We start from the raw sequence: 16,268 nt of genomic DNA, 5'->3' as shown, positions 1-16,268 counted from the left end.
ACTTGTTTGTTTCCACCGGCTCCACTTCCCATCTGGAGCACGATGAGTGTTTCTGCCCTATTTGGTAGACCTTTTCTTGCCCATTGTGCAGGCCCTGTGCACCCCGATCCCACCCCGCGCCCTCTTCCGGATTCTGTGTCCCTCCCACCTCCCGACCCGACCCCCCAGCTCCCATTGGTCGGCTCTTGCCTGCCTTCTGGTTCTTGCCCCCCCCAACCCACCCACCGTTCCCTGATTGGCCCATAAAATCTGTTACCCAGACCATTACCGACCTCCCCAGGGCAGCCCTCTGCCCATGCAGCCCTGCGACGAAGGGCACAAGGCAGCTCCAACAAGGTGTCTCCAGAGAATATCTGCAGGCATTCGCAGGAGAAGCAAGAAGCCAGTAGCCTGCCGTCAACCAGCACCAACCAAATGTATGTGTGGCAAGGGTAGGGACAGAAGCAATTACTTCACGCCAGGAAGCCCTACCACTCTTACTTAAAAATCTAAAAGGTTTTACTGTGTTACATCGTACACCCACATATTAAAGTCAAACGATTACTCGTACTCTAATAGCATCACTGTGCTAAAGTTGAATCTAGAAAGTGTGCCTAATATCTTCACTGTAGTATAGTTGAATCTAGAAAGTATGCCTAATAGCGTCACTGTGGTATAGTTGTAGCGTCACTGTGGTATAGTTGAATCTAGAAAGTATGCCTAATAGCGTCACTGTGGTATAGTTGAATCTAGAAAGTATGCCTAATAGCATCACTGTGGTATAGTTGAATCTAGAAAGAGTGCCTAATAGCGTCACTGTGCCAAAGGTTGAACTTAGAAAGTGTGCCTAATATCATCACTGCTGAAGTTTATTTTAGAAAGTGTGCCTAATTAGCATCACTGTGCTAAAGGTGAATCTAGAAAGTGTGTCTAATAGCGTCACTGCAGTATAGTTGAATCTAGAAAGTATGCCTAATAGGGTCACTGTAGTATAGTTGAATCTAGAAAGTATTCCTAATAGCGTCACTGTGGTATAGTTGAATATAGAAAGTGTACCTAATAGAATCACGGTGCCAAAGTTTGAACTTACAAGGTGTGCCTAATAGCGTCACTGTGATATAGTTGAATTTAAAAAGTGTGCCTAATTAGCGTCACTGTGGTATAGTTGAATTTAGAAAGTATGCCTAATAGCTTCACTGTGGTATAGTTGATTCTAGAAAGTGTTTCTAATAGCGTCACTGTGGTATAGTTGAATCTAGAAAGTGTGCCTAATAGCGTCACTGTGCCAAAGTTTGAACTTACAAGATGTGCCTAATAGCGTCACTGTGATTTAGTTGAATTTAGAAAGTGTGCCTAATATCATCACTGCTAAAGTTTAATCTAGAAAGTGTGCCTAATTAGTGTCACTGTGGTATAGTTGAATTTAGAAAGTGTGCCTAATAGCGTCACTGTGGTATAGTTGAATCTAGAAAGTATGCCTAATAGCGTCACTGTAGTATAGTTGATTCTAGAAAGTGTGCCTGATATCGTCACTGTAGTATAGTTGAATTTAGAAAGTGTGCCTAATTAGCATCACTGTGGTATAGTTGAATTCAGAAAGTGTGCCTAATAGCATCACTGTGGTATAGTTGAATCTAGAAAGTGTGCCTAATACCGTCACTGTGCCAAAGTTTGAACTTACAAGGTATGCGTAATAGCGTCACTGTGCTAAAGGTGAATCTAGAAAGTGTGTCTAATAGCGTCACTGCAGTATAGTTGAATTTAGAAAGTGTGCCTAATTACCGTCACCGTGGTATAGTTGAATCTAGAAAGTATGCCTAATAGGGTCACTGTAGTATAGTTGAATCTAGAAAGTATGCCTAATAGCGTCACTGTGGTATAGTTGAATATAGAAAGTGTACCTAATAGAATCACTGTGCCAAAGTTTGAACTTACAAGGTGTGCCTAATAGCGTCACTGTGATATAGTTGAATTTAAAAAGTGTGCCTAATTAGCGTCACTGTGGTATAGTTGAATTTAGAAAGTATGCCTAATAGCGTCACTGTGGTATAGTTGAATCTAGAAAGTATGCCTAATAGCTTCACTGTGGTATAGTTGAATCTAGAAAGTGTGCCTAATAGCGTCACTGTAGTATAGTTGAATTTAGAAAGTGTGCCTAATTAGCGTCACTGTGGTATAGTTGAATTCAGAAAGTGCGCCTAATAGCATCACTGTGGTATAGTTGAATCTAGAAAGTGTGCCTAATACCGTCACTGTGCCAAAGTTTGAACTTACAAGGTATGCGTAATAGCGTCACTGTGATATAGTTGCATTCAGAAAGTGTGCCTAACAGCGTCACTGTGGTATAGTTGAATTCAGAAAGTGTGCCTAATAGCGTCACTGTGCTATAGTTGAATCTAGAAAGTGTGTCTAATAGCGTCACCATGCCAAAAGTTTGAACTTACAAGGTATGCCTAATAGCGTCACTGTGATATAGTTGAATTTAGAAAGTGTGCCTAACATCATCACTGTGCCAAAATTTGAACTTACAAGGTGTGCCTAGAAGCGTCACTGTGATATAGTTGAATTTAGAAAGTGTGCCTTATATCATCACTGCTAAACTTTAATCCAGAAAGTGTGTCTAATTAGCGTCACTGTGCTAAAGCTGAATCTAGAAAGTGCCTAATAGCGTGACTGTAGTATAGTTGAATTTAGAAAGTGTGTCTAATTAGCATCACTGTAGTATAGTTGAATTCAGAAAGTGTGCCTAATAGCGTCACTGTGGTATAGTTGAATCTAGAAAGTGTGCCTAATAGCGTCACTATGCCAACATTTTGAACTTACAAGGTATGCCTAATAGCGTCACTGTGACATAGTTGAATTTAGAAAGTGTGCCTAATATCATCACTGCTAAAGTTTATTCTAGAAATTGTGCCTAATTAGCGTCACTGTGCTAAAGTTGAATCTAGCAAGTGCCTTATAGCGTCACTGTGGTATAGTTGAATTTAGAAAATGTGCCTAATTAGCGTCACTGTGGTATAGTCGAATTCAGAAAGTGTGCTTAACAGCGTCACTGTGGTATTGTTGAATTTAGAAAGTGCGCCTAATATCATCACTATTTTAAAGTTCAGTGGATGGAGTGGATATATCTCTGTATCTCCTATTCTGCTATGTACATGCTATGTACCTGTATCCCCATGTTATCTGTATCAGATGTTTACCCTATCCATCCTGTTGCTTTATATACGTATGCCGATATGTACGCCCCCTGTCCTGCTCTCGTGCTTGGTCACAGGCGCTTTACTGATAACCACCATATCACACTACTAAGCTTACTCTCTCCTATAGACCATCATTCAATTAGAACACAACTATGCTATGGCACATTCGGCCTAGCTGTTCTCATACTAACATGACCCCACAAACACCTCATCATCCTACTAAAACACAGCTAGCTGAGCACATACCGGCTAGCTTAGGCATTTCCTCAGGCCTAACGCAGCCAGAACTCAGACTGGGTGTCCACCCTCCAGACTGAACACATCCAACTGATTGCCTCAGCACCACATCTACTGCTAAGAAGCGGCTATCATGCAACAACCGCACCAGCTGCACACATATCCGGTGCGCCCACTCACCATACAACACTCTCTCTCTCTACTGACATGAACTGCGGTTCCTGAGGGTGTTCAACCTACCAGCGCTTTGAGGTCATACCAATGATAGATAAGGCGCTATATAAATGTCAAGTAACATAACATAACATAACATAACATAACATAGTAATGCACCTCATACAAAAACACACACTAAAAATGAGCCACTTCCTTCAGTCTAATCTGCTTACAGGGAGGCAGCGACAGTTACAGGCTGACCTATCTGATGTAGAGGTATGTCTAGCTTAGTTCTGCCCAAATAGTAAAAATCCTCTGTTGTCATCCAGCCTATTTAAGGAGGAGACATTCAAAATGCAAGACATTCAAGAAAATCCAGCATTCAAAAATCAACATCCAGAGATCCAGACATTCCACATTCACCCTGCAAGATTCCAGATTCCAGTGCCAGGCCAGGAATAGCTGAAAGTAGATCCAGGCAGAACCACTGGTCCAGAATTAAAACCCTACAAAATCCCAATAATTAAGGGAGAGCCCAGCTGCTGCACCCGCTGTCTACTGTGACCAGACCCTGGTAGCCCTGCCATGTCCCTAGAGGAGAGCCCAGCTGTTGCCCAAGTGACCAGATCTTTGTCCCGTGTCCCGAGGCCCGGCTAGTTGTCCAAACTGCCCCATTCAAGTGCTTTTTGTAAGTATTACCCCTGCCCAATATCGAAACGCTGCATCCTTTACTCTGTTACCTGGTATTATGTCCAATCCCATAGAAATCCTATAAATACCCTAGTAACTTCTTAAAAATTGTAGAATCCTCTGTCTATCCTGTCCTTAGGAAAATCTGCAGTAATCTCCATGTGTTAGCGCCATTCTTTCCAAATCATTTCAGTCCGTTGTATAAGTCCTTATTACTATTTGGAATAAATTAATTGATTGCCATATAAAGAGACACATAGCGTGAAGGGGTTAAAGTTTCAAATTAACCTTTTTCACGGGCGGCATTCCTTTTTTCTAGCCCGTAAAATATAGTCTCAGTAAAACTTGTCATTTTCCTTTTAAAACCCATTTTCCCCATGCAACTGCTTTCATTTTAAAAAGCCGATTTTTCCTTTCCCTTAAAGAATCCCATACTGTACATACTCAAAAATGCTCCCTTTCACTTTCATATCATACCTGTTATATGCCTTTGTACTTTTGTATTAAACCTGCATTCTGATTTTGCCTGTTTAGCTTATTTTGCAAGCCGTTTTGCTATTTTAAACCCGTAAAAGTTAAGAAATTGCAATCCTGCCCGTCTGATTTTGCTGCACTATTTTTCCTTCCAAAGTCGATTTTCTACACTGTATGCCCATTGTTTAGCACAGTGCCTTGTAGCGTGTCAGTTTTCATCCTTCTTTGAGACAGCCATACACATTCTTGCCTTATTCATTCAACCGTACATGTAAAATCACCATTAAGTAAATCAGAGTGCCATTTTGCTCATTTTTCAAGGGAGCTCAATCTGATTTTTGCATAGTATACCTGACTCCTTGCTACTCCTCCCCACCCACACAAAATCCGGTCAGCCGGGGTTTAAGGGAGTGTAACAGGGGGAATTCTTAATTGTGGTGCTATTTGAAAGCACTACTCAAAAGTGATCTTTCTTTCAATTGTGCATTGTGTATCTTAGGCTAGAAGGTTAAACTAAGTGTATTTTATCATTTTATTGTGTAATTATCACCACCCTGGCGATTGCTGCCCTATATTGAATGTGTTTGATTTTATCCATAATTAAAAATATAGAAATATTTCATTATTACACACCGGTTCTGGTTCATGGTCCATTGCGACATCGCGAGTGAAAGAAACATAAAACCGTTTTATTGTGCGCCGCGTCCCTGGTCAGTAGCAAGAGTCCTGGTCTGGCGTGTGAGGCCTCTTTAAAATCCTTAACAGCTTGAATGCTGACAAACACGATATTCCGGAGAGCCCGTCCCTTACAGTTAAAGATGAAAATGTCTGGAGGAGCCCTACCACATGTTTATGAAAGCCAGGGGCTGAGGGGACGCTGCTGAGGGGCAATGGCCACCTGAATGTGAGGCTCTGCACTCGGCAACACCGTGTATTTGATAGATCCTGCATGCTGCCCTGTATTAAGAAGTCAGCGAGTAGTGACTGTGGGCATGCTTTGTGGAGCTGGTCGGGCTGACTTGTATATGCAGCAGTGACCACGTTCTGGAGTTCTCTCCAAGCAGCCTGATTGCAGCGTTCAAGCCGTGTCCTGGGTTGCTGCTGCCAAGGGCTCCCGGTGGGTACTGCCGCTTGGAAATCACCCCCACGCCCCGGGTTGGTGGTGGCCCGTGGATGCTGGGCGGGCAGTGCAGAGGAAGGCAGAGGGCTGTTCCAGATTGCCATTAAGCTTGCGCGGTTCCTGGGCTCCTGCTGATGTGGGGCAGCGGGCTCCTGCAGTGCTCCGGTGCCCGGACCCTGCCGCTGCCCTCTCAGGACCCGACCACTATATACTGACACCCGCGGAGCAGGAAGGCTGCACAGGAGGATTCGGCATGTTACTGGAGGTTGCCTGGGGTAAGTGCTGGCGGCTGATCTGCACTCATTACTTATCGGACTACGTAGCTGCAAGTGAAGCATACTACAGCACGAGAAATCCTCTGACAACTTAGTAATATATTTTGAGCAGTGGAAACCTACTCAGCATAGGTTGCGACAGTGCTGCTGTTGTCATTTATTTGTTGTGAAATAAGGATTTTCATTTGGAAAATTCTTAGATAACACTGTATCCTGTGGCATAGATGGACCACGCTTCTGACTGAGCTATACAGACATTATGGATACAGACATTATGGAATGCATTTAATCATCATTTATTGATGTCAGAAGGACTGATTTGGATTTGAATACAAAAGAAAATATATTTAAGTACAGGCGCCACATCTCCCATCCGGGCCCCTGATGGCTCACTGCGATTGCATCTAGGATAGCTCAGCAGCAATGTGCTCGCCTTGGAAACAAGACGACATGAAGCAACAGAGGTTCGATCCCTGGGTCCGTGCTTAAAAACCAATGGGTATTAAGCACGTTGTAAATACGCAACTAAGACATATTCCTGTAACAGCACCTCAATGCCCCCGGGTTGTGTGAGTGCTTTAATAATGCAAAATAAATAAACATAATAAAATAAATGAATCTACAATGCTGCTGCTGAGACGGCTGGAGCAGTGGGCCATGATTTTTGTTTTCTTCTGATTTGAGGCCAGCTTCTTTATCTCAGTACTGGCCACCACGTGGGTGGAGGAAGAGAGGAGAGGTCCTAACATTACATTTTGGTGTTGGGGCCTAGTACTTGCTGGTGCCCGGCCTGATTTTCAGTCCAGGAGGGGATTTGTGAACCAGACCAAGCCAGATTTGAAGGCTGTCTATACTGGTTGAACGGGATTCAGTGTGGATACTGGTGCATTGGAGCATCAGGAACATCATTACAGTCGATTTGCCTTGAGGTGGGACATATTTGCCCGCATACTGGCCAATGATAAAGAGGTCTTCCAAAATGGAGGGCCTGATGTACGTCTTTGCCAGCACTCCTAAAAAAGAGATGCAAACCACCTCTACTACCGAGCCTGCCCCGACGGGTGCAATGGCGGCACCTACTTGGATGGAATCTCTCATGGCAGCAATGCAGTCTGTATTTGCTTCTGTTAACAGCAAGCTGGATGATATTGTCACTAACATCAGCTCCATGAAGGCCAGAAAGGACAAGGAGTGTGGGCATATCACTGAAACTGAAACGAGTATAGAGCAGCTGGAAGATACAGTAGTCTCTCATGATCAGCTGTTGAAGGGGGACAGGAAGGAGCTCACTGCAGTCAGGGCAAAATGCAGTGACCTGGAGTCACACTCTCGCTGAAATAATATTTGCATTGTTGGTGTCCCAGAGGCGGCGGGGAAGGAACCTATGGATCAATTGGTTGAGGAGATTCTGAAGTCATTGTTCGTGGATATGGAGTTTTATGCACACTTCTTGGTGGAACACGCACATCAAGCATTAGTGCCTGCTCCTAAACCTGGAGCACTGCTGCCCATGATCATCGCCCAACTCCTGAATTACGGTGACTGGATCACATATTGTGACTGTCTAAAGAGAGGGGCTAGCTCAAATTTTAATCCAGTACCCTACATGTGTATCCAGATTTATCTGCTGGGGTCTAGGCTATCTAATGACCCAGTTAAGCGGCTGCTGAGGGAATGACATGTCAGGTATGCCATCCTCTTCCCATCTGAACTACAGACAGCTTGCAACCTGAGACCACTTACAAATTGTCAGTATCTCCTTAAGAACCTAGATAAATTTGCCACTTCTCAGCTTCAAGGATCTATGTAATGTAATAACATCCTCCACAACACACAATCAGGCTTCCGACCTTCTTTCAGCACCGAGACAGCTCTCGTCGACCTCCAGTCCCACATGTTAAAAATTATGGACAAAGGGAAAGCTGGGATGTTGATCCTATTGGATCTATCCGCAGCTTTCAACCTGATAGATCACAAATTTCTCCTGCACCCCTTGAGTCATCTTGGCCAGTGCTCTAAAGAGGCTGTTGGCTGGTTCCACTTATTCCTCTCAAACCGAAAGTCAAGAATCCAGTGGGGCTCAGTCTTCTCACCATCCTCACCTATTATGTGCAGTGTACCCCAGGGAGCGTGCTTATCGCCTGTGCTCTTCAATCTTTACACAAGATCGCGGTACACTCTCCTCGGTAACTTAGGTACAAACTACACAGATGACACCCAACTAGTGCAGGGATTTCAACACCATCCTTAATGATGTCCTTGGTGGGTGCTCCACAGCCGATAGGGTGGGTGCCACCGATGTGCAGTCACTTCTGCACATTCTGCACCAGCTGCACCTCCCTGATGTCTGACGCTGTCTACATCCTGTGGCTACAGAGTATACTTGTTATTCCACTGTGCATGACACAATGCCCAGAATAGACTATTGGCGTTTGTCTACTGAGTTGGTTTTCAAAGTGCGGTGGTGTGAGATTCTGCTGCGTACGTTGTCTGACCATTCCCCGGTTGTCTTGTCTATACATCTGCACCCACAGCCGCAACTTTGCCCTTTGTGGCGGGTGCCATCATCCATTCTGCTTGACCCTAGGTTGACTGCTACTCTTCAGGATAAAATTTGACGACGTCTTCAATGTTAACACAGGTTCAGTGTCCCGGTATTCCATGGTTTTGGAGACATTGAAAGTTTGAATGCAGGGGGAATTGCTGTTGGTAACAGCTGGGACCCCCTAGTTGGTCGGGCGGAGTTAGGTGAGGTGGAACGGCAACTCAGGCAGCTAGAAAATGGATACGTTGTGTCCAAGGATAGAGCATTACTGGTGTGATTAAAGGAAATGACCTTGCTTCAAAGGAAGTGAAGTATATAGTGAAACCTATGAAAGCTATAGCGTATAGGGAGGAAGAGAGACCTGGAAGGTCACTGGACCAGGCGGTGAGAGCAGAAATGAAGGCCCAGGTTATTTCTGGTATTCGGCGTCAGCTGGGGAAGTACTTGTTGCCAACAATGATGCTAATAAGTTATTTGAGGTTTATTATGCTGGGTTATATGCCAGCGTTGATGCATATACTGCCACGGCCCTGGAGGAATATTTGTCTGTTATGTGGCTTCCAGAGCTTCCCCAGGCGAGCAGGTTAGCCCTAGACAATCCAATCACAGTTGAGGAGGTGTGTGCGGCAATAGCGGCATTGGCATCGGGTAAGGCATCTGCGTCGGACGGGCTTGGGGTCGAGTTATACAAGGAGTTTAAGCTAACCCTGACACACAGGTTGCTGCTGGTGTGGGAGGAGGCGATGGAAACCAGGGAGTTTCCGCCTTCTCTTTTGGAGGTCATCATTACTGTCCTATTGAATCATGGATAGGCTGCTGGAGGAGGATGCGTCCTGCAGACCTTTGTCTTTAATTATTGTTGATGCAAGGATTTTCACTAAGATACTTTCTGCCCGGCTGCTTTCGTACATGGCTTACCTGGGGCACCCAGATCAGTCTGGGTTTATACCCAGTAGATCCACGTCACTGAATCTCAGGCGGCTGTTTTGCATTATGACTCAGATGGACCAGCATGCCAGGGCTGTGGCTGCCTCCCTGGATGCTGAGAAAGCATTTGATTCAGTGTCATGGAGATATGTGTTTGCTGTCTTCCCGCGACATCGGTTTTGGGATTATTCCATACATTGTGTACGTCTGCTATATACCGGGCCCGTGGCCAGGGTTTGCATAACAATAACATCTTGCAGGTGGCACAGCTAGGGAGGGGTAGGCAGCAAGGATGTCCACTGTCTCCCCTGCTTTTCGCTCTCACTACTAAGTTCCTGGTGGCACGCATTAGAACATTGCACGGGTATAAGGCTATCCTCATATCGGGCACCCCACAGGTCATTTCATTATATGGGGATGATACTCTCCTATACGTCCAGGACCCGGCGGTTAACCTGGGACCCATGATGGACACTGTCCATGAGTTCACTAGGTATTCAGGATATGGCATTAATAGGTCCAAATCGGAGCTCTTCCCTCTAACGGATGCCATGGCTGTTCCGCCAGACTTACTGGGGCTCAAATGAGTCCCAGTGTGATTTAAAAATGTAGGTATAGAGATCTCAGGTTACACAAATCTTTGTATGCCAATAATCATGCAGAATATTGACGGTATGGTCCAGGCTTCCCCTCTCACTGTGTGGTAAAGTCTCCTTCCTCAAGATGAATGTGCTCCCCAAAGTTCTCTATTCATTTTGTAATGTTCTCATATGGCCAGGCAGTGAGTTCTTTACAAGGTTGAGGTTGCTCGCGCTGGAATTTATTTGGGGGTCAAGGCAGCTAGAATTAGCTGGGAACAGCTGGTTGAGCCCTATGCACAGCGGGCTTGGCTGCGGCAGAGTCTGCACTTTAATATTTGGTGGCACAGGCACACTTTGCTGGGAATCGGTACGCCACTGAGGACAGGGCAGTACATGTAACCCTGGAGCAATATGAGGCGGCCCCCACTGACTTACGATCAGTGATTTTCAGTGACCGATATGTGGACTCCTGCGTATTTGATCCTATTTGTACTACTGTGGTCGCGTGGGCCAGAATATATTGCAGGCTGGCGCTTATCACTCCCTACAATAGGCAGGTTCCACTATGGTATTACCCTGGTTTGCCCCAACATATGATATGGAGATGCAGGGTGTATGGGGAATGGACGAGCCCTTGATAATTGGGGACCTGTTTCCCGAGGGTAGATTTTTGTCTGTGGGGGAACTTCGTTCCAAGCTGGGATATGGCTTTTTGAAGTTACTGCATTATTACCGTATCCACGCTGCCGCCTGTCAGTTGTGGCCCTTTCGGCTTGATCCTGAGAGACATGAATGCATTGTGGCAATCACTGAGAGGGGTGAAAATAAACGTATGGTTTCCAGACTCTGCTGCCTGGTGCAGGCAGGGTAAGGGTGTAAAGACAGGCACGCCAGAAACAGGAGCGGGACATCAGCACTGAGCTTACAGATATCCAGTGGAGCGGGTGCTGTGTGCTGACCAAAGAACTACCTATGAATACAGGCTACCGACTGATAGAGTTTAAAATATTCAATCAATGACATTCTTCCCCTGCTAAAGTTGCTAAGTTCTCCCCGGATGCGAGCAGGGCATGTGTTAAGTGTGGTTATTCTCCTGTTGACTCCTACCATATGTTTTGGAAGTCTCCACCCATCAGTTTATATTGGCAGGAGGTGACTGATTTGTTGAATGTCATTGTTGGGGTCCCTCCAGTTCTGTCTCACTCAAAATACCTGTTGAGGGATATAAATAAAGTAGCAGTGGTTACCAGGAAATTATTTAATCTTGCTTGTATCATACTCAAAAAATGTATCCTTTGGCATTAGAAGTCAGCACCTGTGAGGAGTGGCTGAAAGAACTGGTGTACACTAATGAGAGGGAGGAAGCATGCATCCCTATGGTGACCCCGGCCTGCTGACCTAAGGACATTTGAGTGCTATTCTGCACATATATGGCTTGTGAAGAGAGTCAATCAGCTGAGTAATGGGTAGTACATGGGACAAACAATGTCATTGACTGCCTTTTGTGGGCAGTATACCGTGTGTCTGTTCTTGGCTATGATGAGCTGCTACCGATCAGATCATGTTGCTATTTGTTTGGCTTTGCATTTGACAAGGCCATGCTGTCTGTCTGTGTTTTTTGTTTTAAATAAAGTTAAAAAGAAATAATGACCTGAGGCTGGGAGAGACCAGCAGTGCAGCAAGGTACTCTGAAACAATACCCAGTACAAGCTGAAAGAAAAGAAAACCCAGAGACCTGGCAGAGATCTGATAGGTTCATTCAGAAAGCAGGACGACCGATGGAGGGTCAAGACTGTGCACAACACTGGGAAGGAGGTTTCTAGGAGAACTTTGCCTTATGTTTTGCTTAGGGTAGGGCTGGACATTTCACTATTGGATATGTGACCTTTTCTGTTTGAAAAGAATTGGAACATTTTATATTTTAACGTAGGACTAGTATGGAGGCCAAGGACTTTTATTTAGACCTGACTTTGGATCTTTCTGTTGGCTACCTCTTTGGACATTGATTTGTACATTAGGGTGTCCTTGGAGGGGTCATAAGGTGTTAAGATTAGGTTGCAGCCTTTAACACTTGGAGACAATTCCCTCAAGGATTTGGACACCCATGGAAGAGACCACTCTGCGTTGTTCCATCGTTGTTCCATCCCCGACGCATCCAACTGGACTCCCCTGGCACACATCCACTCTCTTCATTGACCTCTGCACCTCTATATCCCCCTCCATTTTCCCTTCTGATCCAACCCACTGTGCCAGACAGACTCTGGGTGCCCTCCTTCACACCAACCTCAATCTTTCATCTCCTCTGGTCACCCCTCTCTCTTGGTCTGTCCACTCTCCTCTCTCCACCCACCTGGGTCCCTATGGCCTTGTGACAAATCCTCCAAAAGCACTGCCAACCTCATTCACGAACATCTGTCAGATGAAACAAATGTCAGCTGCTGCCTTCACTTCCACCTTCATCCCCCTTGCCTGCCCAACTCAGACTCTACCACTGACTCTGTTCCCAGCATCCTCCACCTGTCCATCACCAACACCATTGACATTCTTGCCGCAGTCATGAGGATCCCCCTGAAACCTGCCTCTAAGCGTAACACTCGGTACCACTACAAACTTGCAGACCTGAAACCTAAGTGCAGAGCTGCAGAACGGAAATGGCAAACCTCAGGTTCCCCCTCTGACAAACTGGCCTGCTGCCTGCTCGAAAAGGCATTACAGACTCTCTATCCATGCCAAGAAAAGGGCCCACATTCAGACCCGGGTCTCTAGTGCTTCTAACAACACGGCTGAACTTTTCAAAATCTGCAGGGAACTTGCCAACCCTTCCGCAGTATCCTCCTCCCTTATGCCTTCTGAGGCCCTCTGCAATGCACTTGCCACCTACTTCACCACCAAAACTCAGGACATCCTGAACAGCTTTGTCAAGCACTCCCCCAACCCATCCCTTACCCTGGTGCATCCCTTGGCACTCACGCTCCTCCTTCCTCCTTCTCCTCCTTCGCCCTTTTCTCCCCGGAGGAAGTCACCAGAGTTGTCAACTACATGAAGGTCTCTTCCAAACAGGTTGCCCCTTGCTCATCCAGAACCATCAAGGACAACATTTGCCTTCTCGCCCCTGCACTCGCTGATCTCTGCAATCACTCCTTTGCTACTGGTTCTTTTCCATCCTCCTTCAAGCACTCCCTTGTGTGCCCCCTCCTTAAAAAACCATCAGCAGACCCTTCCGGTCCAGCCAACTATGGACCCATTTCCATCACCCCCTTCCTGGGGAAACTGCTTCAGAAGTTGGCCCTGCCCCAACTTAACTCCCACACTGAACTTGTTGGTGCTCTTCGCGACCATCAATCTGGATTCCGAGCATCCAGAGGCAAGGACACTGCTCCTCTGAACACCTGTGAGGAACTGCTCGCATCACTTGATTCAAATTCCCATGCTGCCCTCATCCTTCATGATCTCTCTTCTGCATTTGATACAGTCAACCACTCCATCCTCATAAAAAGTCTCCATGACACCTATGGTATCTCGGAGCAGGCACTGGACTGGCTGACCTCTTTCCTAACTGACCGCTCATCCCAAGTCATCCTGGGCACCTTCTCCTCGCCTATAGCATCCCCCAGAGCTCTATTGTCTTGCCATGGCTCTTTAACATCTACCTTACTCTGCTGGCACACCTCATCTCCTGGTGCACTTTTAATGATCTCTGCTTCAATGCCATAAAACAGAGATCCTTCATATTGGGACCCCTGCACCTTGCTTCTTCCCTTCGCTCTGGCCTTCTTCCATGGGCTCTCCCCCTGCTCCCTCATCTGAAGCCAGAAACCTCAGTCATCTTCGACTCCTCTTCCTCCTGCCTCCCTCACACTCAGGGCACTGCCAAGAAGACCAACTTTCAGCTCTTCCTTCTCAAAGGAATTGTACTTTTTCTCACATTCTCCCAGAGGCTCAATATTACAAGGGCTATGGTTCTTTTTAGGCAGGGACGTCTTTTAGGGGTTGCCAGAGGTCCCAACTGCGACCTCTGAGGCCTCCCTTGCGACCTCTAAACATATGGTTTTATTTTTGTAATGCAAGCTCCTGGGCTGTGGCCAACACCATGTGGCTCTTGACTTCTGGAGTGTCTGGCTTTCTTGTTCAGGCCCCCTTAAAAAAATTAGAAAAATAAAATAAAAACAGGTGTGCCACAAGTCTAACACTTTCACCACTGACCCTTAATAAGAAAAAATAGGGATCCCAAATAATGTGTCTTTCTGGAATTCTATACAATAATTGCTATGCTCATTAAAGGTTTATTTCAGGCACACTTCATGGAGTGAGTCACTGATTTAGTCTGTTCTTAAATGCCCCAACTCAGCCTTTCATCCTTCTGAGATCGATAAATGACTACCAACACAGGTTGGGTGATATTGGGTGTATATTTTTTCTATATAAAGTGCTTAAGCATAAGTGCTATATAATAACACATCATTATCATTTGGTCATGGACGTCTGCTTGCATTTACAATCATTTGGTAATATGGGCCTATACACACTGATCTTAACGCTACATAAGGCGATCCATTCTTGTATGAAATGTACATCACATTATAGTGAAATCGTAACCATATTGTTCGTAGTGTACAATGCTATGTGATGCCACTTCCTGTTTTGTTAACAGGTGAAAGGTCGTGTTCCATTGCGTCCCGCGATATCACTACGGGGTGGGGGTCAAATGGCATCACTTCCTGTGATGTCATCAGGGGTCAAGGGTCATGTGATGTCACTTCCACTACCCTTTGCATTTTGGTGAAATGGCGTCCCTGTTTTTAGGCTTGACTATTGCAATAGCCTCGTCCTGAATCTACCTTCGTCCACTCTGAGACCCCTCTAGCTAATCCAAAATCGGACAGCAAGACTTATCCTTGGCCTCAAGCCCAGGGACCGCATCTCTCCTGCCCTACTAAGTCTGCACTGGCTCCCAGTTGCTGCACGGATTAAATGCAAATCCCTCAGTATCATCCACAAGGCTGTTTGTGGCTGGGGACCACACTATCTGCAACTCTTACTTACTAAATATTCCCCCTCTAGACCTTTGCACTCCTCTGGCACCAATTCCTTGGGTGTGAAGCGGTTAGCTAAACAGAGGGCGGGTGGTCGATTGCTTTTCTCAGCTGGCTCCCTTCTTTGGAACCGCCTCCCCCTCCTTCTTTGTATTGAACAGAACCTTCTTAAATTCCAGAAGAGCCTGAAGACCTTCCTCTTTACCTCTTCCTTCCCTCCCTCTATCCCCTGCTAATACAACTGTAGCTTGATTGGTGTGCAGGGCCCTTATGCATCATTGGGGCCCTGATCTCCCACATCGTATCATCCCAGTTGCTGTCCATCCTCAGCACTTGCCTCAGCTCACCCTACACCCTTGGAGGCTTGCATCCGCGAGCACCAGAGCACCTATGCCATTCCCTCTCCCTTCTGCACTTGTACGTTCTGAACACTCACAACTCATAGTAGGTCCTTCTTCCCCTCCCCAATGTTTTTTTTATATTCATTATGTGTTTGTATTTTTATTTTTATTGTCTATAATCCCCTGTACCCTCTCAGTTGCCCTGTGGGCGCTTTGAAACAGTATTTGCTTCCTGTATGAGCCCCTAACAAGCCAGCAATAAATAAATAAATAACTTAGATTCTGATGGAGGATATGTAGATAGGCTGATACTGGGTGAAATCGTACTCCAATGGGAATCCTATGTGAATTCATGCAGCTGGCCACAAAGAAATATGTTGTACGCAGATTGAAGGTTTCCCCTTTTCTAACTATATAGTAAATGGATATGAATCACGTTGGCGATGGTAAAGTTTGACCGTCCACTGATTCCCATTCTATGTCAATGAGAAGTTGTAAAGATTTAACCTATTGGCCACAAGAAGCCAAAATGGTAAAGTCGGCACCATAACTGGCTCTTTAGCAATCTGATGTATACAAGAGAAGTCCTGTTTTATTAAGGGAAAAGAGAGTCTGCAGTTGCTGAGGATGAGATAAGTTGTGAAGGCTGAACCTGGTTAGAGAAGGGCATGCAGAGATGATCTCTGTGCTGGGAGTACAAGCACACGGTT

Source organism: Ambystoma mexicanum, chromosome 7q (genome assembly GCF_040938575.1).
Source record: "Ambystoma mexicanum isolate Mex_15411 chromosome 7q, UKY_AmexF1_1, whole genome shotgun sequence".
Classification (NCBI taxonomy): Eukaryota; Metazoa; Chordata; class Amphibia; order Caudata; family Ambystomatidae; genus Ambystoma; species Ambystoma mexicanum.
This window is presented reverse-complemented; position numbering follows the sequence as displayed.